Genomic DNA, 25,785 nt, shown 5'->3' with positions numbered 1-25,785 from the left:
GGAGGGAGTAATATATTAGGAGTATATCAGAACAATAGTGATTTCTTCCAAGTTTGTGAAGAAATACTACTATTCTACTACTTTGGATCCGTCGCAACGCACGGGCACATTGCTAGTAAAAGTAAAAGGTCTGCCGTGTTCGCGACGCACCCCCACACGCCCGGGAATCGGGAGTACAACACGGCCCGTCCGGCACGACACATAGCTTAGGGAAGGCATGTTGCCTGCCTAGCATTTTCACTTTCATGTGGGACTGCCGTTGAGCAAACCGACACCCCGCCCGCTGCCGGGTTGGAAAACAGAAACAAGGGGAAGATCTAGTTGTAGCACGGAAGCCAAGAAATTTTGTGTCAGATGGGGCTCGTTGATAGAGTAGGAGCATTCCGTACTAGTACTACTCCTACTAGTACTACCAAGTTTGTACTCCAAATACTATACTACTAGTACTACCACTATACAACTACTAGTAGATACATGCACGGCACAACATCGTAGGAACAAAAAACGGGAAGATCTTGTTTTGGGTGATTTATCTTTTTTTCAATCAACGTAGTATGAATAATATGATGTGGGGGCACCCATGAAGCTTATGTGGCTTGGTTGCATGGCTACGGAAGGTTAGAGAAAAATAAATAGATAATGTGTTTAGAGTGCACTCCACTAAATAGATATACTTTGGATCCATTGCAACGGACCGGCACGTCTATATCTATACCCCTATATAGTGTGTGAAAAACTTTGAAAGTTGGTCGTTAGATGAAGCCAATCCGGCGGTACAAAGATGGCAAATCCGAGCAGTACTGGCCGTTGGATATCATCCACCAGATTCTGCCACATGTATAATCTAGAAGACTCCATGGTTGAACTTAATTCATGACTAACTTTGCCACAACTATGCTTAGGCAAAGTTATTAGTTGTTCAAAATGAGAGCCACAAGTTGGCAAGCCTAAGGGAATCTTGCCACATTTTTTGTGTGTATGTCATGTGGGGCCTTACTGTGGCTTGCCTAAGGTGTGGCTTGAACCAAACACTCACCTAAGTTAATCAAACTTGCCTAACCTTACATTCCACCAGATTTTGCCACATGTTAGAATCTAGAAAACTCCACATGTAGAAGCATAATGCACAAACCAACAGAATCTCATGCGTGCAATGCACGTGTACCTTACTAGTACTAGTTGGTAGTAGTAAGAAACAAATTCCAGTTTTGGCACGAGCTCGTACTGCGGGAGCACCACAAGGCCTACCGGAGGAGTTACATTTCCCTCTCGGGGCCCACGAGACCGAACTTCAGTGGCTTAGTGCCCGGGCTATGAGTCAATGACATGCGGACCTTAAATGCGCCTGGCCCACATGTCATTCTCATGGTGGTGGCGTGGTTCTCGACTCACTCGTTCGAGATGAACCGGCCGGTGGTGGCATAGCCGTGGCGAGGGTACCACAGCTGGGTGTCGGGGCGTTACAAGGCGTAGATGGCCACACCAGTGGGTACTACCTGTAGTACATAAGTACTCCAGCTGAGGATTGATGCCCGGGACGAAATGTGTCACAACCGCTGGATGAAAATTCGATGGTGCGGGAGTACGGATCGGAGCACAGCAGCGGAGCAGGCAAACCGCGTCCAATCAGGTGTGTCTGTGGTAGAAAGTTGATGGTCGCCGCAGTTCAGTTGGCCCACATGTCATGCACACAAAGGCAGAGGAGCGGTGGGGCCGAGAGGGATGAGGGGCACGAACAATCCTACCATTTTGTCACTGACATGTGGGACCCATAAGCGTGGGTCCTACCTGTCAACGAAGGAAAGGCAGGGCAAGGCAGTGCTAGCCACGTCAGAGGATCCATGTCCACGTCGGGGGACATCGTGCCGTGGGTTGGAGCGGCGTCGTGGGAATCGCGTGTGGGTGTGGCAGTGGTAGAAACAAGAAACATGATGGTCGTTGTGGTTCAACTTCCATGGACAAGCTGTCGTGTCTGCTAACACATGTATATCAAAACTAGAGTGTTTATATTTCAAGCACGTGAACAAGTATTATTCTACTAGTTTGGATCCATTGCAACGCATGGGCTAGCACATTGGTAGTAGTAGTGTCCATATCTATCTCTAGAGGCCTTCCCTCGTTCATCCTTTTCTCTCACAAGATAAACTACTCATACAAATGCATCTTGATGTTCCATGGAACGCACGAGGATGTATCCTTGGGGGTCTCTCCAGCGCGGCGTGGCCGTAGTTGCAAGTTGACGCCCCTTGAGATGCCGATGTTGAGGGGCACTCGGATTTCCTCCCATGAGCAGGTAAGATGAGTTTGATCACGTAGTAAATGCATTCTAAAGACTACTTCCGTGTCCATTTCCTAATTCTCCCCCTGCCCACTGTTTCACAGGCTAGGCTCAGTGCGAGTAGAGATTGGCTTGCATATGTACGGTAGGGTACCAACATCAATTTGCACAACATTTACAACGGTGACACTGTTCCTGTAGAACCTTTGTCCAACATTGGGATCAGCCATGCAATGGGCCACCACATGAATTGGTACGATGGAACCACGGTGAGATTGAATAAAAGATAGCACGAACCATGCACATGGCGGTCAAAGGCGGACCATGCTGTCTGCGGCCGATTTTGTTGTCGTACGAGTAGGAAGACGATGTGCTCCTTTCGAACCGCATCTTCGCGGTGACAAACCAGGGGACTTATTTTGTATGGGACACATCCTACGATATACTCCCTCTCTCCCAGTTTATTTGTTTGAATCTTTTCAGTTTATAAGTTTCAAATTCAAATTTAGAGCTCCCCATCACATGTTGAGATTACAATGTCCATTAAATCGTTGCGTGCATTTATAATAAAGAAACAAATCTCGAGTTTGGCACGAGTTCGTGCTGCGGGAGCACCACAAGCCCTGGCGCAGGAGTTACATTTCCCTCTCAGGGCCGTCGGGACTGAGCTTCAGCGCCTTACTACACCTACCTTTGTGGACCCGACAGGTGACTGGTCCACATGTAGTGCTCCCGAAGGCAGAGGGGCAGTGGGGCCAAGAGGGGTGAGCCGCAGGTCGGGGGACGTGTGGTTTCATGGGTTCGAGCGGCATCGTGGGAATCGCGGGTGGCTGTGGTGGAAACTTGATGCTCACAGCATTTTAGGTGGCCCACATGTCATGCACACAAAGGCAGAGGGGCGGTGCGGCCAAGAGGGGTGAGGCGCATGTCGGGGGGCATGGTGCCGTGGGTTGGAGAGGCGTCGTGGGAATCGCGAGATGAAACGTGATGGTCGCCGTAGTTGAACTTCCATGGACAAGCTGTCATGTCTACGGACACATGCACAGCATACCGATCACTGGAAGGAGTAGCAGAGAAAGCTATATATGCGGATAAATAGTTCCTTATAGTAAAGCGGACCCACGCTACTACTCTGTTCCAAAGACATGCACACCATCGAAATAGTCCATCTATATCAATATACACCGAGAGGGAATATTTTTTTACAAGAGAGGAAATAGTTCGTCCATCCATAACGCCCTCCTGCTGGTGCAGTGTTTTCTTCTTCTTCTTCTTCTTCTTATTCTTCTTCTTCTTCTTCTTCTTATTCTTCTTCTTCTTGTTGTTATTCTCATTCTTTGTGGGAGACGGCTTCGCAACAAGCTCTTTGGACCTTGCAGCTATCTCGAAACTCACACGAGCATCGAGGGCAGCATATTTTATCCGCTCGTATGTCAAGGGATAATTCTCCCATCCAGATGACCCTAATGCCACCGTCTCGTCACCCTTCTGAAGATTTGTACCGAGCACAAAATTTGCTACGTCGAATAGGGATGGTGTCTGTTTAGCACAATCTTTTACAGGAGTTTTGATTCTGGTTTGTAGGTCAACGATGCTTTTCAAATCAAGGTTGTACGGCTCCAGCTTCTGTTTGTCCCCTTGGATGGCTTCCCCACAAAAGTATACGTCCTCCCGAGACAAGAAATCGTGAAGCTCACCTGGTATGGAGGGCGAGTGTATGATGTGGTACACCAAAACATCATCTTTGAGGCACAACTGAAGGACGGCGGCGCTCTGGATCTTCCCAGGGGCACGCTCCATGTACTCTACGTCGAGATCGATGACACTCGTCTCTACCTTTTCGAGGGAGTTGGATATATTGTTGATCCACTACCGAACAACCCTTGGGTTGACGGTGACGGTGGCAACTATGCGCATCGAGCCTTCGACAAGGACATGTTGGACGCTAAAAACCTGCATCTCGATCTCTTTCGCCATTTGGAACCGCTGGAACGGAGGGCTATGGTTTGGAGAATTAGGATTAGATGGCTAGTCTAACTGAAGTAGTAGATGATTATTTAAAGAGGTTAAAACAATGTGAACGCAGTGGGGTTTGGATGCAAATGAAGATGAAGGGGAGGTGAAGAAGCTGAGGCGAATCGGTTCCCGATGGAGAAGTAAATGGGAGAAGTGGCATGCAGGCAGTTGATTAGATGGCTAGGTAGACTAAACGAAAAGGCTATGCGGGTAGACTGAGGAGTCATACCTGTTCGTGTACGTGCCCATCCTTCTTGATAGGTGGGACCTATGCAAATAGATAAAAAAATGTGTCGTAGCTTTTTTTTAGCGCGTGAGTGGGAGACACAACATTCTCTAGTTAAGGAATACTCCCTCCGTTTAGGTGAGTATAAGTCACCTTATGAAAATCAGGTTTTCCCAAAACCTTTAGTCGTGGAGCATTAACTTCCTGGTCGATCCCCTCTCAGCCTCGTTAGCCAGCGTTCTCTTCCTCTGCTGCCGCGTTCTACCTTTCCATTTTTCCTCTTCTCAAGTGTGGAACAATCTGCATGCCGTCCTTGATGCACCAGAACGACCACTACATGCATCGCGGCAGGGCGTTGATTGGGCATGCACGAGAATTTGGTTCCGCTTGCAATATGGATGATACCTGAACGATGAACTGAACAGGCATGCAGCACGGGAGACCTATTTCTACTATACAATACTGGAGTACTCATGTTCCTACTAGTAGTAGTAGTAGTAGTAGTAGTAGTAGTAGTACAACTGTGGTACACTTGATGGTCAAAATACTATTCATCCGGTCCTCACAGTGAAGTGACAACACCCTACGCCTGACACTGGTCCAGGCGAGGCGGCGTGTTCGGGTTACCAAAGTGAGCCTCACCCTATGCACTGTGCAGTCTGTCACCGCCGTTGTACAGCACATTGGCGCCTCGCCTCATCTCCCTCTCCACTCCCATAACACCACTCCATCTCCATGTCCTTCTCTGTCTCCCTCTCCATCTCACTGTGCCCCCGTGTACCGTCGCCTCACTCACCTCCCCCAGTACCACTATTCCCTCGCTAGCCGCTCCAGCACCGACATCCTTCTCCCCCGTAAATCAAGCCCCCTTCCACACTCCACCATGGCCGAACACGAACCACGCAGCATCCATATGAGCCGCGATTTGAGCAATCTCCCCAGTGACATCCTCGACCTCTGTTGTTCGTGTATGGATATGTTGACCGCCCTGCGGCTGGCTGCATGCTCGAGGGACATGCACACGACCATCATCGAAGCGAGGCCTAAGCTTTTCAAGACACCCTGCTTGCTGCTATCTGGTCTTGCGAGATCGACTCACCATGATATAGAGGCATGCATGATGCCCCTCGACTTCAATCTGATCTCCATTAGCCGAAACTTCTTTGCAGGTATGTAGTGTGTCGCCGTACATCATTTCCCTCGACATCGATCCGATCACCATCGCCCGAAACTTCTTGGCAGGTATGTACTGGGTCGTCATGAACTCCCAATGGATGGCTGCCTTCAGAGAAGACGGTAAAAAGTTGGTGCTCGTGAACTTCTAGACCTCCCATGAGATTATCCTTCCTCCGTTGGATTATATAGAGTATTACCATCGCGGTCCAAGTCATCTAGATTACTACGTCAGTTGGACAGACCTTGTTTTGCAGAAGATTGTAATCTGCCAAGTACCCACACGACATTCGAATTACGCAAACTTCAAGCTAATTGCCTTGTTCGACCGCGGACTCGCCTATCTTTACGCTGGTGCCTTTTTTAGCTGGAGACAACTTGGCTCGCAGTGGATCATCGCCAAAGCTGATACACACTTCTGTGATGCTATTCAACACAATGGCATCATCTACGCGATCGACAAAGCAGATGGCACCACGTATTGCTGGGACGGCGCGTGTAAGTTGTTTCCGTCTCATGTTAATGATGACGCCATGACACTGTTTGATCTTTTGGGATGATTGGCATATCCCTGTTTGAGCAGAATTTGAGTAGAACTATGGCAAAATATTAGGGACGCCGTAAATCAGCTATATTTGGAATGAGTTAATTCATGCGATTGTGACCATGTCATTACAGCCAATTTGTACCCTGAATAATCAAACGGTTAGGAATATATGGATATTATCCTTATTTTACAGTAATCTATATACTACTACTAAATATGAGTGTGTATCAATGGCCATGTTAGTTTCCTCATTTTCATGATGTAGAAACATGCACCACACTGTTGGTTTCATCTAACCATACATTAGGGAAGAAAATGTGCTTATGGAGAACTCTATATTTGGAAGTAGTGAAATCCTGCAATGCTTACAATGTGTACATACCTATATTCGCCCTTCAGCAATCAATGGCTAGAATAATATCCTCACAAAAAATTTGCCCACAGAACACGAGTATATAACAATGCATGTTCTATTAGTTACCTTGAAGAATTTGTTTGTGAGGACAGAAACATGATTACATAACATGCATGACATGGTAGTTTCTTGTGAAGAATCGATTGCGAGATAACATGAGTATAACCATGCATGGCACTTCTATATTTTCGAACCCAGTATACATTTCCCTGTATTTTCCTCCTAGTTCCAACAGGGACATATCAATGCTGTTTCTTGCATTATACTACTCATACTCTGAACAATGCTGATCTTACATTAACAACGCATGTCCTTTTTGATATGATGCAGTGTCCCTACAATTACTGCCATTTGTAATTACACCACCTTTGCCAAAAACAGGGAAGCACAACTGGTTCCTCGCTCAATCAGACGACGCCAAAAGACTGATGCATTCGGACACATGAGCCGGAAAAGTTATATTGCAAAAAAAAACACTATATACAAGCACCATGTAATACGTGAGTATCCGGACAGTGGCTATTACGTCTATGAGCAGGATACCAGCTTGTTGGGGCCTTTAGGATTTTTTAGTTGGAGGCGGGTAAACAGCCTTGGTTCACACTCTCTGTTTCTCGGACTCAATTATCCGATTAACCAGGAGATCACCATTGGCAAGGACCTTGATGGTAGAGAGGCTCTGTTTGCTATGGAAAACTGTGTCTACACGGTGAGCCCTAGGAGTTCGGAGCAAACTCCCCTGATTGTCAACGATACAGCCTGCAGCCAAAAGAAGGTGAGAATGACAAAGGCATCCGGATTAACTTTGATCGTTGGATGTCTCAATTACGACAGGCAGTGATGTGGTTCAAGCCTTCAGGTTGATAGGTAACTGGGCTGTTGCATCGAAAGGGTGGAGTACTGGTGTCTCCGGATCACTAGTCGCTAAAGCGGGGCTGCAAATTATGATGGTGTTGGATCATCTCTTCGAATGACTTTGTTGTCTTTGCTGCTGGTTCTGGATGGGTAGTTCTTTCTTTTGTTATGCATATTCCTTGTCATTTGGTCATCCTCGTCTATGTCACTCTTTCTATGTAATAGTTGCTTCTGTTTAGAATGTCATTCTCGTCTGGATCACGAGAGTCTGAGTGCTGCAGATGGGTACGTTTTGGTGGTGTGGCAACACTTCTTATGAACTATCATGTCTTGTTTTTTATGTAAGTAGTAGTCACTAGTCAGTGTTTGAATATTGTATATATCGTTGTTTCGAAAAGTTTATTGTCACTACTGGTGGGCTAAATGAGGGCACCACCATTCTCCAGTGTTCAGAGTATATCTCCTTTTTCGAGTTATATAATTTGAGCTCACTGCCTTTTCGATGATGTACACTTGTTTGGGCCAGTGAGGTGTCATTGAATATGGGCCGAGTAGTAACGCAATGCCAAACAGGTCAATTATGACTCTCGTGCCGGGCTCTCAAAAGATCCTGAAAAAAAAGGCCGGGCTCTCCAAAAAAGAAAGAATAAGGACTCTTAGGCCGACATGTGGGCGCCACTGTTGTTTTCGTGTGCTTGCGCGCTGAGAGCATATTGGCGCATGCTCGAAATTCATGCTACCTTTTCATCCCCTGTCTCCCACCCCTCCCCCACCTCTGGAATCTCGATTCCTACTCCAGTTCCCCCAAATCCCCCTCATGTACTCCCTGTACTCAAGTGCACTATCACGTTGCCGTTCAACGCGGATCTCCAAGCCGGAGATCCTGAGGTTCGTCCTGCCTTCGGTCGCTGTGTGCTGTCGCTCAACAGTGGCATGGCGGCGCTTGACGACCAGTTTGCCGGCAAAGTGCTGATGGTAACCATCAACGGTGACCGGCCTCCTGTCTCGCCGGACAACCTTGTCAAAGCTCTTGGCATTGCGCACAGCATCCAAATAAGTGACTTGCTCGTCGAAGTCTGTCCGCCACCTGCTGATTTCTTCGTCAGGTTCAGGACAACTTTCGACTGTAGTCGTGTGTTTGAATCTTCCCGGCATTTGTTCTGCAATGGCGCGCTGGTGAGCTTTGATCGGTGGCACCCAGGATGGGGCTCGGTGCCCTTTGAGCTTGAGTTTTTAACAAAGCTGACCTTCCACGGCATGCCTCGACGTGCTTGGAACAGCGAGTCCATGAATGAGCTTATCAACGACCTTGGAGGTGAGCTTGTAAGTATGTTTGTTCCTCCAGATAGCTGGGCTCTGACTGTTATGGCATGGATGAAGAAGCCGTCCACCATACCGAAGGTGATTGGTGTTGAGATACGGGTGCAGGAACCGGGGTTGTACTATTCGTCACTACCAAGGCCGCTGCAGACCACGTTAGGGATGTACCTGTATCGAGTGTTCGCGCATGTCGAAGAAGTGGTCAATCCATCAATCGAAGTCCTGCCGCCGCCGCTGGTGCCAGGGTCCGTCGACGACGTCCATTACAGGAGACAACGTCAGACTTTTCCCATGTTGCTAAGAACGATGGATGGCATAGGGCCTACTCCATCGCGCGGCAGAGGCCACTGCTTCTTTGGGAGAAGAGGCAGGGCTGGCTGCCTGGATGTGCTCTAATTTGATGTAACAACTGAATCTTGTCAGACAGTACTAGTTATATCCGAGCTATGGGTCTGAAGCACTAATATGCCAGTACATTTGATTGTGACATGTTCTAATTTTGTACCTGATTTTTTTTAGAAAGGGTTGTACGCCAACTTAAGGTGCTAGCAGAACTTATTGTGTTGTCTGTCTATTTTCTTTGCACAACATTCAAGATATTTCCCCGTCATTTATAAAGACGATGAACCATTATGTACGACTTTGTTGGTTTCAACATAGCCCTTCCCGTAGCGATCCACTGCTTCCATCCTGATTGTGCCGCCTGCGTGAATTTTTTTTATGCAAGTTCAGTGTGCTATGATGTTCTATATGATTGTGTCAACTATATAAGTTTTTACTGAGCATCAGCAATGCATATGGCTGAAAGATGTATTTACGAGCATCGACTGATGGGTCTCTCTCTCTATCTCTCTCTCTCTCACGCACACACACACGCGCGCGCACGCACAAGTGGGACCTGTTGAATTATTTATTTGCTCGTGACAGCTTTTAATTAGGTTCCACTGTAATCTAACTTTTTTCTTAAGTTATTAATTGAGCTCAGTGACTTCAAAAAGTTGTAGAGAAGCCTTGTTTGGACCTTTCCGGCGTCGCTGAATGTGGGCTGAGTAACCATGTTAGGTTGTACTGTACTACACATGCCTTTTTTTCAACATCAGCAATGCAACTGGGCCGACAGTTGTACACAATATCCGGGTCAACTTGTTATCCGCCCCGCTGGGCTGCAAAGTTTCCTAGAAGGTATGCATTAGTCTTAACAAGAAAATGGACTTTAAGAAATAATAAATGGGATGTAATTATAATAACTGGGCAATTACTATGCACCAAACACGTAATTAGTTTGAAAAATATATTATTTTTAGAATTTGGAAATTTTAATTTCATTACTTGTTGGGCGCGCAATATTTCGTTGGATTTTAACGTGATACAACTTTATTTTGAAATTATATTTAACCTGACTAGAAATTTCGGATAAAAATATTTCAGATCCCATCAAAATGTGGGAATTTTTTTTTAATTCTGTTTTCAGCGATTGTTTGAAATTATTATTTGTTGTCCTAGCTAGAAGTTGGGATGTCCTTTTAACAAACTGTAAATGGGTTGTAGTAAATTCCATTAGAATTGAAAAATGGGTTGAACATTCTTACAAATCGCAAATGGGCTATATGTTCTCTGCCAAATCCGAGCTGTGGGCCTACTAAGTTGACGCGTACCAAGGGCTTTGTCAACTTAGTCAATATAAATGATTCTAGCTGCAGTGATCATACGATGTCCATCCAACGGCCGTAGTGCTTCTTCAACCTCTAGTCTTCTTGCTCCAGCCGCCCAAAGCAGCGCCGGTCGTGTCGCGTGCTCCTGCCTCCCGTGGCCGGCTGTGATGCCGCGGAGGCCTCACCGCCCCGTACTACTCCCACCGTTGGCCAGGCCATCCCTCTACTCACCCACACCCCCTGTTATTCTATGGCGACGGCAGCCTCACACCGCAGTCGAACCAGTGAACCCTCGTACTCCTCTCCGCGTGGGCTACCACTGCTGCGTCTTCCCCGGCTCCAAGTCGTCCCCTTCCTAGGCCTCGCCGTCGTCCAGACCACCACCCTGGTGCTCTCGGCGCGGTGTGGTCAACGTGGTCAACGACCGACTTCCATCGGAAGAGTACTGTACGTGGAGAGGCAGACAGCTGGGTCCAGGTGGCCGCAAGGAAGTGCCTCCTTATTACGCGCAAAAAAATTATTCCTCCACCTGACAACAGGGACCCACCGGACGAGACACCTTATTTCGCGAACAAAACGTTTCCCCCTGACTGCTGGGACCCACCGGACGGGCCAGCGTATTTCGTGAAAAATACGTTCCCCGCGCTGTCAGCTCGGACCCACCAGAAGTGCCTCCTTATTACGCACAAAAAAATGAATACTCCCCCTGCTAGCTGGGACCCACCATGGTGGAAGGCTGACTTGTGGGCCTACTAAGTTGACTGGGACGGGGGCCTTTGTCAACTTTAGTCAATATGAACGATTCTAGCTCCAGTGACCGTACGATGTCCATCCAACGGTCGTAGTGCTTCTTCAACCTCTGGTCTTCTTGCTCCAGCCGCCAAAGCAGCGCCGATCGTGCCGCATGCTCCTGCCTCCCATGGTCGGCTGTGCTGCCGCGGAGGCCTCACCGCCCACTACTATTCCCACCGCTGGCCAGGCCCAGCAGAGACGGCAGCCTCACACCGCAGCCGAACAAGTGAACCCTCGTACACCTCTCCGCGCGGGCTTCCACTGCCGCATCTTCCCCGGCTCCCCGTCGTCACCTTCCTAGGCCTCGCCGTCGTCCACCTCCCTGGTGCTCTCGGCGCGGCATGGTCAACGTGGTCAACGTGGTCAAGGAATGACTTCCATCGGACGTGGACTGTATGTGGAGAGGCTGACAGCTGGGTCCACGACCGCAGCAAGGAAGTGCCTCCTTATTATGTGGAAAATAATGATTCCTCCACCTGACAGCTGGGACCCACCGGACAGGCCACTGTATTTCACGAAAAAAACGTTTCCCCCTGACTGCTGGGACCCACCAGCTACATCTTCGCACGCACGGAAGTGCGTCCAGGCAAAAAAACAAAACGATTCGCCCCCCTGACCGCTGGGACTCACCAGCGACACCTTCACACGCAAGGAAGTGCGTCCGGGCAAAAAAAAAGGATTCGCCCCCCTGACTGCTGGGACCCACTAGCTACATCTTCGCACGCAAGGAAGTGCGTCCGGGCAAAAAAAAAACGATTCGCCCCCCTGACTGCTGGGACCCACCAGCTACATTTTCGCAAGCAAGGAAGTGCCTGACAGTCGGGACCCACCTGGTCGAAGCGTACGTAGCGTTGTCATTCTGGTCGTGAACGTGTACGTACATATATACTGGTGGATGTAGAGGCGCGCACGTGTCGTAGTAGAGGCGCACACGTAGCATGTACACGTACGTACAGCGGCCAGGGTGCAAGAAAGAAAATACGGCCACGTATGTGTACATACGGGCGGGGTCTCTAACGCCTACTTGCGCATACGTACGGCGAGGGCTCGTGTACATGGCTGGGTCGGAACGAAGAAACAGCGTCGTCGTCATGTTCATGGGGAGGCAATGGAATGCGCTATGTTCATGGGGAGGCAACGGAATGCGTCGTGTTCATGGGGACGCAACGGAATGCTCGTGTTCATCTGGAGGTAACGAAACGTGTGGGAGCCAACCGGCTAGGTCGGAACGGAATGCGTGGTCGTGTTCATCGGGAGGGCTTGGACGGAACAGGCGATGGAAACGAGGCATGACGTACCGCAGAACGGAGGAAACGGACCTCCTACGTTCGGAACGGGGTCCTGTTGATCAGGAGGGGTGTGGCGTACCGCAAAACGGAGGAAACGGACCTCCTACGGTCGAAAAGGGGGTCCTGTTGATCGGGAGGGGTGTGGTGTACCGCAAAACGGAGGAAACGGACCTCCTACGGTCGAAACGGGGGTCCTGTTGATTGGGAGGGGTGTGGCGTACCGCAAAACGGACGAAACGGACTTGTGTTGGAGCCCTACGGTCGAAACGGGGGTCCTGTTCATCGGGAGGGGTGTGGCGTACCACAAAACGGACGAAACGTACTTGTGTTGGAGCGCTACGGTCGAAACGGGGGTCCTGTTCATCGAGAGGGGTGTGGCGTATCGCAAAACAGGACTCCACGGGATATTGTTCATCTCCACCGTCGACCTCATCCAGCCTCCACGGGCTACCGTTGACCTCCTCCAGCCTCCACAGGCTCCTGTTCATCCAGCCTCCACCGCACGCTACTCCACCGGCTACTGTTCAACCACCCCTCCACCGTCTACTGTTCATCCGGCCCTCCACCGTCTACTATTCATCCAGCCCTCCACACCACGGGGTCCTGTTCAACCACCCCTCCATGGTCACCCCTCCACCGTCTACTGTTCATCCAGCCCTCCACACCATGGGGTCATGTTCATCGAGAGGCAACGCCACCGCTCACTGTTCATCCAAACCCCCCTGCAACGCTCACTGTTCATCCAATCGATCGGCTTCAGTTAGCAGCAGTAGCGAAGGAATCGCTCCATCGGGTTCAGTTAACAGCCATCGATCGACCGCTCGGGTTCAGTAACGCGTAGCCTGCAGTGCAATCGCTCGGGTTCAGTTAGAGCCCAACGCCTCGCTCGGGTTCAGTTAGAGCCAACGCCTCGCACACACGCGCGTACGTGTACGAGAGAAACGCGCATCGCTCGGCCCCCGACCTCCCACCGTAACCGGCAACTCTCTGAAATTTTCCTCCCCCTCGCTTCTACCATGGTTTTTTCCGTCATGGACGGCCCAAAGAATGTCATGCAGCTGCTTCTCCGGCCCGCCCAGGACGAAAAGCCCATTTTCTGTCATGATTTTTTGTCATAGAAGTAGGAGCCCACCACATCTATGATGATACCAGGTTTTGTCACAATTATCATCATAGAAGTGTCATATGTATGACAGAAAAAAAATCGTTCAGCCCAAAATGTCACGGATGTGTCTTTTTTTTTGTAGTGGTTGCTCAAGGTTGATGTAGCTCATCAAGAGTTGTGAGCACCACTTGGAATTTGAGTTCATCTTCCTACATGGGTTAGTTCTTGCAAGGAAGAGCACTGGTGTATCCAAAATAACAATCATGAATTTCCACATAGAATTTGTCAAAGGATATGTTTGAATGGTTCCGTGCTTCCTTGTCTTCAACCACCATTGTGTAGAGACTTGGTGATGTAGAGATTGCTCAAGATGTGAGTGAATTGCAATATCATGGACTTAGATTCATCCAAGTACCTACAAGGGTTAGATAACATGCAAGGTGCAAATATATCCAAGACATAAGATAGTCATCATAAGAGAAATGTCAAGGATTAGTCATAGGCTCATGCCTTGCATGTGTCCAATGGAGTTCCTACTCCAAGTTTGAAGCATCAATGATGTTCAATTCGCCTCTTAACCTGCAAAACACTTTCTCATCAAGTGGTTTAGTGAATATATCCGCTAATTGTTTTTCGGTGTGAACATGCTTAAGATTAATGTCCCCTTTGGAAACATGATCTCGAATGAAATGATGACGAACTTCAATATGCTTAGTTCGAGAATGTTGAACGGGATTATGAGCAATCTTGATAGCACTTTCATTGTCACAAAGTAATGGAACATGTTTCACATATATCCCATAATCTTTAAGAGTTTGGCTCATCCAAAGTAATTGAGCACAACATGAACTAGCGGCAATGTATTCCGCTTCGGCGGTAGACAAGGATACCGAGTTTTGTTTCTTGGAAGACCAAGACACAAGAGATCTACCAAGGAATTGACAAGTACCCTAAGTGGACTTTCTATCAACCTTGTCTCCGACATAGTCCGAGTCAGAGTAGCCAACAAGATTGAAAGAGGCCCTCTTAGGATATCAAATGCCAAAATTTGGTGTATGAATTAAGTATCTCACTATCCTTTTCACGGCCTTAAGGTGACATTCTTTAGGTGCAGCTTGATATCGTGCACACATGCACACACTTAGCATAATAGCGGGATGTGAAGCACATAGGTATAACAATGAACCAATCATAGAGCGATAAACCTTTTGATCGACCGGTTCACCATCTTTGGTCAAATCAAGATGTCCACTAGTAGGCATGGGTGTAGTCTTACCTTTGCATTCTTTCATATTGAACGTCTTGAATAAGTCCTTGGTGTACATCATTTGAGAGACAAAAGTACCTTCCTTAGTTTGCTTGATTTGCAACCCAAGGAAAAATTGGAGTTCACTCATCATTGACATCTCAAACTTCTCCAACATTAGCTTTCCAAACTTCTCACTAAAATGAGGGTTAGTTGATCCAAATATAATATCATCAACATAAATTTGGCATACAAATAATTCTCCATTGACCCTTTTGGTAAAAAGTGTAGAATAAATTTTCCCAATTTCAAAGCCTTTTTCAATAAGGAACTTGGTTAAGCATTTGTACCAAGCTCTAGGAGCTTGTTTAAGACCATAAAGAGCTTTGCGAAGTTTGTAGACATGATTGGGTTTCTTAGGATTGATAAAGCCGGGAGGTTGTTTTACATAGACTTCCTCCTCTATTTCACCTTTTAGAAAAGCACTTTTAATGTCCATTTGGTACAAGGTGATATCATGGTGATTAGCATAGGCAAGTAAGATGCGAATGGACTCAAGTCTAGCAACGGGAGCATAAGTCTCACCATTGTCCATACCTTCGACTTATGTGTAGCCTTGGGCGACGAGACGTGCTTTGTTGTGAACTACTTGTCCATCTTCATCTTGCTTGTTGTGAAACACCCATTTGGTACCGATGATATTATGGTTGTTGTCGGGCTTCTCAACTAAGGTCCACACTTGTCCATCTTCATCTTGCAAGTTCTAGGTTGAGCCTTTTTAGTGAAATCAAAATGGAAAGATCACCTCTACGTATACCGGTAGTGACCATTTTATGGTTGTCTCTACGAAACACTTGCCAATCTACTTCAGTAAATAGGACATTGAAACTGAAATCAGCAAGTCTAGATACTGAAAGTAAGTTGTAGCCAAGAGATTTAACGAGCATAACATTTTGAATGGAGCTATCATGTGAGATGGCCACCTTACCGAGGCCAACCACCTTACCCTTTGAGTTGTCACCGAAAGTGACATACTTTCGAGGACCATCATATTCAGCAAGCTCACGAAACATGTCTTTATCTCCGGTCATGTGATCGGTACACCCACTATCAAGAATCCATTCCTTTCCTCCTGTCATATATCCCCGAAGATTTGCCATAAGACCAAAGTGTATCATTGCATCATCAAGATCAAAGTCACTATCATCATCCTCATCATAGTATCCATGTTCATCATTGTCATGTGGTGGATCAAATCCTAGAGAGGGTGATTCGTTAGAGTGAGTTTGACAATTATCTTGTTTATGAATTTTTATGGCTTCGGAAATAATATCACCAATAATTCCAACATCTCCTTTGGCACGCATAAGGTTTGTAAGTTCAAATAGACAATCACCAAACATAGGATCACTGGAATTCATCTTACTCAAGGCAATAGACTTATGAAGAATTTCATCTTGATTTTTCAAGGAATAGTCCGGAAATCGTCCTCAAGAAATTTCCATATAGTGTAGGCACACTCAAGAGTAGGCAAGTTTCTAATCAAGTTTCTAGGAAAGCCTCTAGTGATAAGATTAACAGTTCTAAGATTCCTAATCATGTTAATTGACTCTTCAAGGGTAGGATGCATAGGATCAACATGAGGTGCACAAGGGCTAGCAATGTACTTGTTCAAATGATATTGATTGAAAATCACAAGCATCTCATTTTTTCACTCATTAAAATACTCTCCATCAAGTATAGGCACTCTATGTCTAAGACTCCCAATAGTAGACTCATTCATCTTCCTCCAATGGTGATTAAACCAAAGCAATGGAGACCAAAGTTCTGATACCAATTGAAAGGATCGAGAAGAGGTATCTAGAGGGGGGTGATTAGACACTAAGTGCCCCAAAGTAGCAGTTTTTAAATTCCTTAAGTTTAAGTGGAGTTTTGGCACAAATTTAACAATCACAATACATATCAAGCAAGCATGCAAAGAGTATATGAGCAGCGGAAAGTAAAGCATGCAACTTGCAAGAATGTAAAGTGAAGGGATTGGAGATTTCAAACGCAATTTGGAGACACGGTGATTTTTTCAGCCGTGGTTTCAATAGGTGGTGCTATCGTACATCCACGTTGATGGAGACTTCAACCCACGAAGGGTAACGGCTGCGCGAGTCCACGGAGGGCTCCACCCAAGAAGGGTCCATGAAGAAGCAACCTTGTCTATCCCACCATGGCCGTCGCCCATGAAGGACTTGCCTCACTAGCGGTAGATCTTCACGAATTAGGTGATCTCCTTGCCCTTACAAACTCCTTGGTTCAACTCCACAATCTTGTCGGAGGCTCCCAAGTGACAACTAGCCAATCTAGGAGACACCACTCTCCAAGAAGTAACAAATGGTGTGTTGATGATGAACTCCTTGCTCTTGTGCTTCAAATGATAGTCTCCCCAACACTCAACTCTCTCTCACAAGATTTGGATTTGGTGGAAAGAAGATTTGAGTGGAAAGCAACTTGGGGAAGGCTAGAGATCAAGATTCATATGGTAGGAATGGAGTATCTTGGCCTCAACACATGGGTAGGTGGTTCTCTCTCAGAAATGGTTAGTTGGAAGTGTAGGTTTGTTCTGATGGCTCTCTCCATGAATGAAGAGGAGGTGGAGGGGATATATAGCCTCCACACAAAATCTAACCGTTACACACAATTTACCAATCTCGGTGGGACCGAATCAGAAAACTCGGTCGGACCGATTTAGTAAACCTAGTGACCGTTAGGGTTTTCGGTGGGACCGACATGCAACTCGGTAGGACCGATATGGTTAGGGTTAGAGCATAACATAATCTCGGTGAGACCTATTACACAAACTCGGTGAGACCGATTTTGGTAATAAGCTAACCAGAGAGTTGGTCAGGCAAACTCGGTAGGACCGATTACACAAACTCGGTGGGACCGATTTTGGTAATAAGTTAACCAGAGAGTTTGCATTGTAATCTCGGTAGTACCGATTGCTCAAACTCGTTTAGACCGATTTTGGTAATGGGCATACACAGAGAGATAACAATCCCATCTCGGTGAGACCGATATCCCTATAGGTGAGACTGATTTGCCTAGGGTTTGTGGCAGTGGCTAAGACATCTAAACTCGGTGGCGCCGGATAGAAAGAATCGGTGGGGCCGAGTTGGACTTTAGGTTTAGGTCATATGTGGATGTGGGAAAGTAGTACAGGGCTTTGGAGCATATCACTAAGCACTTTGAGCAAGCAAGCCATTAAGCAACACCTCATCCCCTCTTGATAGTATTGGCTTTTCCTATAGACTCAATGTGATCTTGGATCACTAAAATAGAAAATGTAGAGTCTTGTGCTTTGAAGCTTGAGCCAATCCTTTGTCCTTAGTATCTAGAAGGGGTTCCACATCATTTAGTCCATGCCACTTCATTGTTGAACTTATCTAAAATATACTAGGTAGAAGTGTTAGTCCAACAAGAGATATTTTGACATTAATTGCCAAAATCACCCAGGGAGCACTTGTGCTTTCACCATCCTTAGGTACTTGACAGGCCCCCCTCTAGTCGTACACCCTGTGCCCTCCAGAGGTACATCTTGTGCCCTCAAGCAGTGCACCTTGCGCCCTCAGGATCCGCAACAGGGCAGAGCCAGGCCTTGTAGAGGAGAAAATTTGTCGAGCGACTTGCTCCCCTTTACGCGAGCCCCCTGCCATAGGTTAATGGCCTGATGCACCGCGTTGTGCTGCCCGGGGGGCACGGACATGAGGGTTGCTGGCACCAGCGGACTCGATCGAGGGATCCTCGCGAGTATAAAGCCAAAATAACAGGGGTTCGGCGCGGTGTTTACGCGCAAAGGAAAGCCCTGGGTGCACACACCTACCTAGCCCCACGCATGAGGAATGAGAGGAGAAGTGGCGGGCGACTGCCACCTCCCTCACGTCCTTAGACCAAAGCAGCTTAAGAGAAAACACACTTGAGGAACCAGCGCTCGAGAATACCAAATCCATTGAAAAACTTACTAAGAAAACCGCAAGCGACTTTAGAAAGCAAATGAACAGCCGCGTCCGGCACCTAATCTAGTCTTCTCACCAGCGCGGAGCTAAGTGCTGCCACTAGGACATGGGAGGGATCCCCCATGAGGCCCCAGGGCGACTCTCAGGAGACTTCGGGGCGTGTACAGCCCCACTCATTATTATGTGAGAGTGTCACGAGCGGAGACCTTCACAAGATGGAGCCTTGCTTCACAGGTCGAAGCCTTTCTTTATGGGTAGAACTTCTAGAGATGCTTGATGTTCCAGGCGTTCTGGATGGGGACCCTGTCTTGTGTCTCCAGGCGTGCGGCGCCAGGCCTACAGACACTGGCAACCCTAAATGGGCCCTCCCACATGGGAGAGAGCTTATGCAGCCCCTCCCTAGAGAGCACCCGCCTCAGGACGAGATCGCCCACCTCTAACGTCCTGGAGCGGACGCTGCAGCAGTGGTACCGCCACAATGCCTGCTGGTACCTCGCTGCCCGGAGCGAGGCTTGACGGTGGCGTTCCTCCCCCAGCACGAGATCCATCCTCCGTGTGGCGTCCTGCTGTGTTTCATTGAACGCCAGGACCCGCGTGGAGCGATGCCTGACCTCGTGAGGGAGAACTGCTTCTGCTCCGTAGACGAGGAAGAAAGGCGTTTCTCCTGTTGGCTTGGTTCCGGTGGTGCGGATGGACCACAACACAGATTGTAGCTCGTCGAGCCAGCCCCTCCGCGGGCTTCGAGCTTCTTCTTGAAAGTGCGGGTCTTGAGGTCCCTCAGGACCTCTGCATTGGCCCTTTCAGCCTGTCCATTGCTCCGTGGGTGTGCTACCAAGGCGTAGCAGATCTGCGTTCCAAGGTTAGCAGAGTATGTCTTGAAAAGATTGCTAGTGAATTGCGAGCCATTGTCGGTGATGATGCGATTGGGTACCCCAAATCGGCTCACGATTCCCTTGATGAACTTGACGGCTGATCCTGCTGGGATGGTGCGCACGGCTTCTACTTCCGCCACTTGGTGAACTTGTCGATAGCGGCGTAGAGGTACAGTAGCCTCCTGGCGCCCGGGGGAATGGCCCCAAGATGTATAGCCCCCAGACCGCGAACGTCCATGTGAGCGTTATCGTCTGGAGGCCCTACGCGGGCTGATGGATCTGCTTGGCATGAAACTGGCATGCTTCGCAAGAGCACACCAGCTCTGTAGCGTCATTGAGCGCGGTGGGACAGTAGAAGCCGATGCGGAACGCCTTGCCCACCAGGGTGCGGGACGAGGAGTGGTGCCCGCAGTCCCCACCATGTATGTCCGCCAGCAGCTCGAGCCCCTGTTCCCTGGAGATGCACCGCAAAGAAACATAATTGGGCCTCGTGCAGTATAACTCACCATCCTTGATGCAGTACGCGGTGGCCTGGCGGGCCATGTGCTCGGCGTCCTCTCCTTCTCTGGCAGGGTCCCCCGAAGTAGGTACACCTTGAACTCCTCCATCTAGCACCCTTCCCCAGGCTCAAGCGCGAGCAGTAAGCGGGCTCCTGAGGCATGACACAGGCTGGAGCTCCCGTCTCTGGTGCCTGTGGCAGGTCCTCCTGAGGTGGTGCTGGAGTCATAACATTTGGAACCGCAGATGGCTTGAAGAGCCGCTCCTCAAACACCCCTGGCTCCTGAGGGAGCCTACGAGAGGCTCTTTTGGCGTTGTCGTCTGCTTCCTTGTTCATCCCGCGCGGCACATGCTGCAGCTCCACGCCCATGAACCGCTTCCCCATCTTGCGCACCTCTTCTAGGTATGCCTCCACGTGTCCGTCCTTAGGCGTGTACTATTTGTTGGAGAAATTGACGAGAAGCTGGGAATTGCCTTTGATGGTGAGGCACTTTACCCCTAGCGGGGTCGCGGCCCTAAGCCCGGCGAGCAAGCATTCAAATTCTGCGATGTTGTTGGAGACCTTCTCGCCCTGCTGAAAGCAGAGTTGTACTGCGTGGCAAAGCTTGTCCTTAGTGGGCGAGATGAGGATGGCCCCTGCCCTTGTGCCTTGCCGGGCAAACGCCCCATCGAAGTACATGACCCATCCGTCCGACTCTTCATCTCCTGGAAGGAGGGAGCAGTCCTCGCCTTCTCCATGATCTGGAGCGTCGGTCCACTCGGCCACGAAGTTAGTGAGGGTCGCTCCCTTGATAACCCTGGTGGTACTGAACTCGAGATCAAATGCTTGAAACTCAATGTTCCATTCAACTCCGGAGCACCCTCTCTAGCGGGTATGCTGAGACAAATTTGATGGGGTGGCCTTAAAAGTAGTGGCGCAGCTTTCTAGAGGCGACTTGAAGCGCGAGAAAGAGCTTCCGTGGCATGGGGTATCATGCCCAGGCCTCCCTCAGTACCGTGCTAACAAAGTAAACGGGGTGTGATGACCCGCGAGTATATGGGATAGTTGTAGCCTCTTTCGATAAGTAGGAGTGTCGAACCCAACGAGGAGCTAAAGGTAGAACAAATACTCTCTCAAGTCCTATCGGCCACTGATACGACTCTACGCACGCTTGACGCTCGCTTTACCTAGAACAAGTATGAAACTAGAAGTACTTTGTAGGTGTTGTTGGATAGGTTTGCAAGATAATAAAGAACACGTAAATAAAAAGTAGGCGCTCTTTAGCGAAAGATGCAATAAAGTAAATATAGCGAGTGTGGAAAAGTGGTGGTAGGAGTTGCGGAATTGTCCCTAAGAAATTGACTACTTTACTAGACCGATAGCAAGTTTTATGTGGGAGAGGCCACTGCTAGCATGTCATCCCTGACTTGGAATTCTATGCACTTATGGTTGGAACTATTAGCAAGCATCCACAACTACTAACATTCATTCGGGTAAAACCCAACCATAGCATTAAGATATATTGGTCCCCCTTCAATCTTGTATGCATCAATTTCTATGCTAGGTTGAAGCTTCTATCACTCTAGCCCTCCAATACATAGTCCTATCAACATACAACTAACCCTATGGTGTGATCCACGCGCGCACTCATATGATGGGCACCAATGGACAGCAACATAACCACAAGCAAATTAAATCAATCATAGCAATTCATCAACCAACGATAGGACAACGAAAATCTACTCAGACATCATAGGATGCCAACACATCATTGGATAATAATATGAAGCATGAAGCACCATGTTCAAGTAGAGGGTGCAGCGGGTTGCGGGAGAGTGGACCGCTGTAGATAGAGGGGGGAAGGTGATGGAGATGTTGGTGAAGATGGCGGAGGTGTTGGTGAAGATCGCGGTGATGATGATGGCCCCCGGCAGCGCTCCGGCGCCACCGGAAGCAAGGGGGAGAGGGCCCCCCTTCTTCTTCTTCTTCCTTGACCTCCTCCCTAGATGGGAGAAGGGTTTACCCTCTGGTCCTTGGCTCCCATGGCTTGGAAGGGGCGAGAGCCCCTCCGAGATTGGATCTATCTCTCTGTTTCTCTCTGTTTCTGCGTTCCCAGATCCTTCCCCTTCACCGTTTCTTTTATATCCGGAGATCTGTAACTCCGATTGTGGTGAATATTCCGCCCAGATTTTTCTCATAAAATTAGCTTTCTTGCGGAAAAAGAAGAGCGTCAACCGCCTTACGGGTGGCCCAGGAGAGTGTCAGGCGCGCCCAGGGGGTGGGCGCGCCCCCTATCTCCTAGCCACCTCGGGCACCGTTTCGCGTTAATTCTTCCTCCGGAAAATCCCAAATATTCCAAAATAATTCTCCGTTCGTTTTTATCCCGTTTGGATTCCGTTTGATATTGGGTTTATGCGAAACATAAAACATGCAACAAACAGGAACTGGCACTGGATCAATATGTTAGTCCCAAAAAATAGTATAAAAAGTTGCCAAAAGTATATGAAAGTTGAATAATATTGGCATGGAACAATCAAAAATTATAGATACGACGGAGACGTATCAGCATCCCCAGGCTTAATTCCTGCTCGTCTCGAGTAGGTAAATGATAAAAAGATAATTTTTGATGTGGAATGCTACCTAGCATAATCTTGATCATATGTCTAATCATGGCATGAATATTAAGACACGAGTGATTCAAGGCAATAGTCTATCATTTGATATAAAAACTATAATACTTCATGCATACCAACCAAGCAATTATGTCTTATTGAAATAACCTAGCCAAAGAAAGCTCATCCCTACAAAATCATATAGTCTGGCTATGCTCCATCTTCATCACACAAAGCATTCAAATCATGCACAACCCCGATGACGAGCCGAGCAATTGGTTCATACTTTTTAACACGCTTTAGCTTTTTCAACTCTTACGCAATACATGAGCGCAAGCCATGGACATAGCACTATGGTGGTATATGGTGGTGGTTGTGAGGACAAAAAGGGAGAAGATAGTCTCACATCAACTAGGCGTATCAACGGGCTATGGAGATGCCCATCAATAGATATCAATGTGAGTGAGTAGGGATTGCCACGCAACGGATGCACTAGAGCTATAAATATATGAAAGCTCAACAAAAGAAACTAAGTGGGTGCGCATCCAATTTGCTTGCTCACGAAGACCTAGGGCATTTTGAGGAAGCCCATCATTGGAATATACAAGCCAAGTTCTATAATGAAAAATTGCCACTAGTATATGAAAGTGAAAGCATAGGAGACTCTCTCTATGAAGAACATGGTGCTACTCTGAAGCACAAGTGTGGTAAAAGGATAGTAACATTGCCCCTTCTCTCTTTTTATCTCCCTTTTTCTTTTTTTTTAAATATTTTTTTATATTTTTTTGCTGGGCTTCTTTGGCCTCTTTTTTTTTATTTAGGCTTCTTTGGCCTCTTTTATTTTTCATAAAGTCCGGAGTCTCATCCCGACTTGTGGGGGAATCATAGTCTCCTTCATCCTTTCCTCACAGGGGCAATGCTCTAATAATGATGATCATCACACTTTTATTTAGTTACAACTCAATATTACAACTCAATATCTCGAACAAAGATATGACTCTATATGAATGCTTCCGGCGGTGTGCCGGGATGTGAAATGATCTAGGATAGCAATGACATCAAAAAAATGGACAAGCCATGAAAACATCATGCTAGCTATCTTACGATCATGCAAAGCAATATGACAATGATGGAACGTGTCATAATAACAGAACGGTGGAAAGTTGCATCGCAATATATCTCGGAATGGCTATGGAAATGCCATAATAGGTAGGTATGGTGGCTGTTTTGAGGAAGGTAAATAATGGGTTCATGATACTGGCGAAAGTTGCGCGGCACAATAGAGGCTAGCAAAGTGGAAGGGTGAGTGTGTGTATATCCATGGACTCACATTAGTCATAAAGAACTCATATACTTATTGCAAAAAGCAAAGTACTACTACACATGCCCCTAGAGGGATAGATTGGTAGGAAAAGACCATCGCTCGTCCCCGACTGCCACTCATAAGGAAGACAATCAAAAAACACCTCATGCTCCAACTTCGTTACATGACAGTTCACCATACGTGCATGTTATGGTACTTGCAAACCTCAACACAAGTATTTCTCAATTTCACAATTACTCAACTAGCACGACTCTAATATCACCACCTTTATATTGCAAAACTATTGCAAGGAATCAAACATATCATATTCAGTGATCTACAAGTTTTATGTAGGATTTTATGACTAACCATGTGAATGACCAATTCCTGTCATCTCTCTAAATAGATATAAGTGAAGCAAGAGAGTTTAATTCTTTCTACAAAAGATATGCCCATGCTCTAACAAATATAAGTGAATCAAAAGAACATTCTACAAATGGTGGTTTTCTTTGTGAAGAGAAACAGGCAATCCAAACTTCAAATGATATAAGTGAAGCACATGAAGCATTCTATAATGCCATACTCAAAAGGTTTAAGTGAAGTGCAACGAGCATTCTGTAAATCAACCAAGGACTATCTCATACCAGCATGGTTCATAAAAGAAAAGTGAAAACTAAATGCAAAAGACGCTCCAAGATTGCACATATCGCATGAATGAAACGAATCCGAGAACATACCTATACTTGTTGAAGAAAGAGGGGATGCCTTCCGGGTCATCCCCAAGCTTAAACGCTTGAGTCTCCTTGAATATTTACTTGGGGTGCCTCGGGCATCCCCAATCTTGAGCTCTTGCCTCTCTTCCTTTTCCTCATACCGAGACATCCTCGATTAGACACTTCATCCACACAAAACTTCAACAGAAAACTTGGTAAGATCCGTTAGTATAATAAAGAAAATCACTACTCTAAGTACTGTTGCAAACCAATTAATATATTGTTTTTGCATTGTGTATACTGTAATATAGCTTTTACATGGCTTAATCCACTGATATAAATTGACAGATTCATCAAAGCAAGCAAACTATGCATCAAAAACAGAATCTGTCAAAAACAGAACAGTCTGTAGAAATCTGAACATTCACCATACCTATGGTACCCCAAAAATTCTACCAAAATTAGGAAAGATAAAAAAGTTGGAAATCAAGACAGTGCAAAAGGAATCAGAACCATTTGATGTACCACTTAAAAATGTAAAATCGCGCACTACAGCCAAAGTTTCTGTCCTGCACCGCACAAACCAACAAGCATTGTAAACATCCTGAAGGCAAACCGTGGCACATTATTTCTATAATACAATGGAATTGTACAAGGGGATAATTATTTTTGATGAAAAGTTTCTGTAATCAAGATTCACAAAGTTTCCATGAGCATGAACAAAGTTCAAGGAGCTCTCCCACTTCAACAATGCTTGTCTCTCTCACTTTCACTTTCCTTTTTGAAAAATTTTTAGGTTCCCCACTTTATTTTTTTTATTTTTAAACTATATGAAAGCACTCAACAGAAATAAATGACTTTCTAAAACTTCCGGGTTGTCCCCTTGGCA

Source organism: Triticum dicoccoides, chromosome 6B (assembly GCF_002162155.2).
Source record: "Triticum dicoccoides isolate Atlit2015 ecotype Zavitan chromosome 6B, WEW_v2.0, whole genome shotgun sequence".
Classification (NCBI taxonomy): Eukaryota; Viridiplantae; Streptophyta; class Magnoliopsida; order Poales; family Poaceae; genus Triticum; species Triticum dicoccoides.
Note: the sequence above shows the minus strand (reverse complement) of the source record.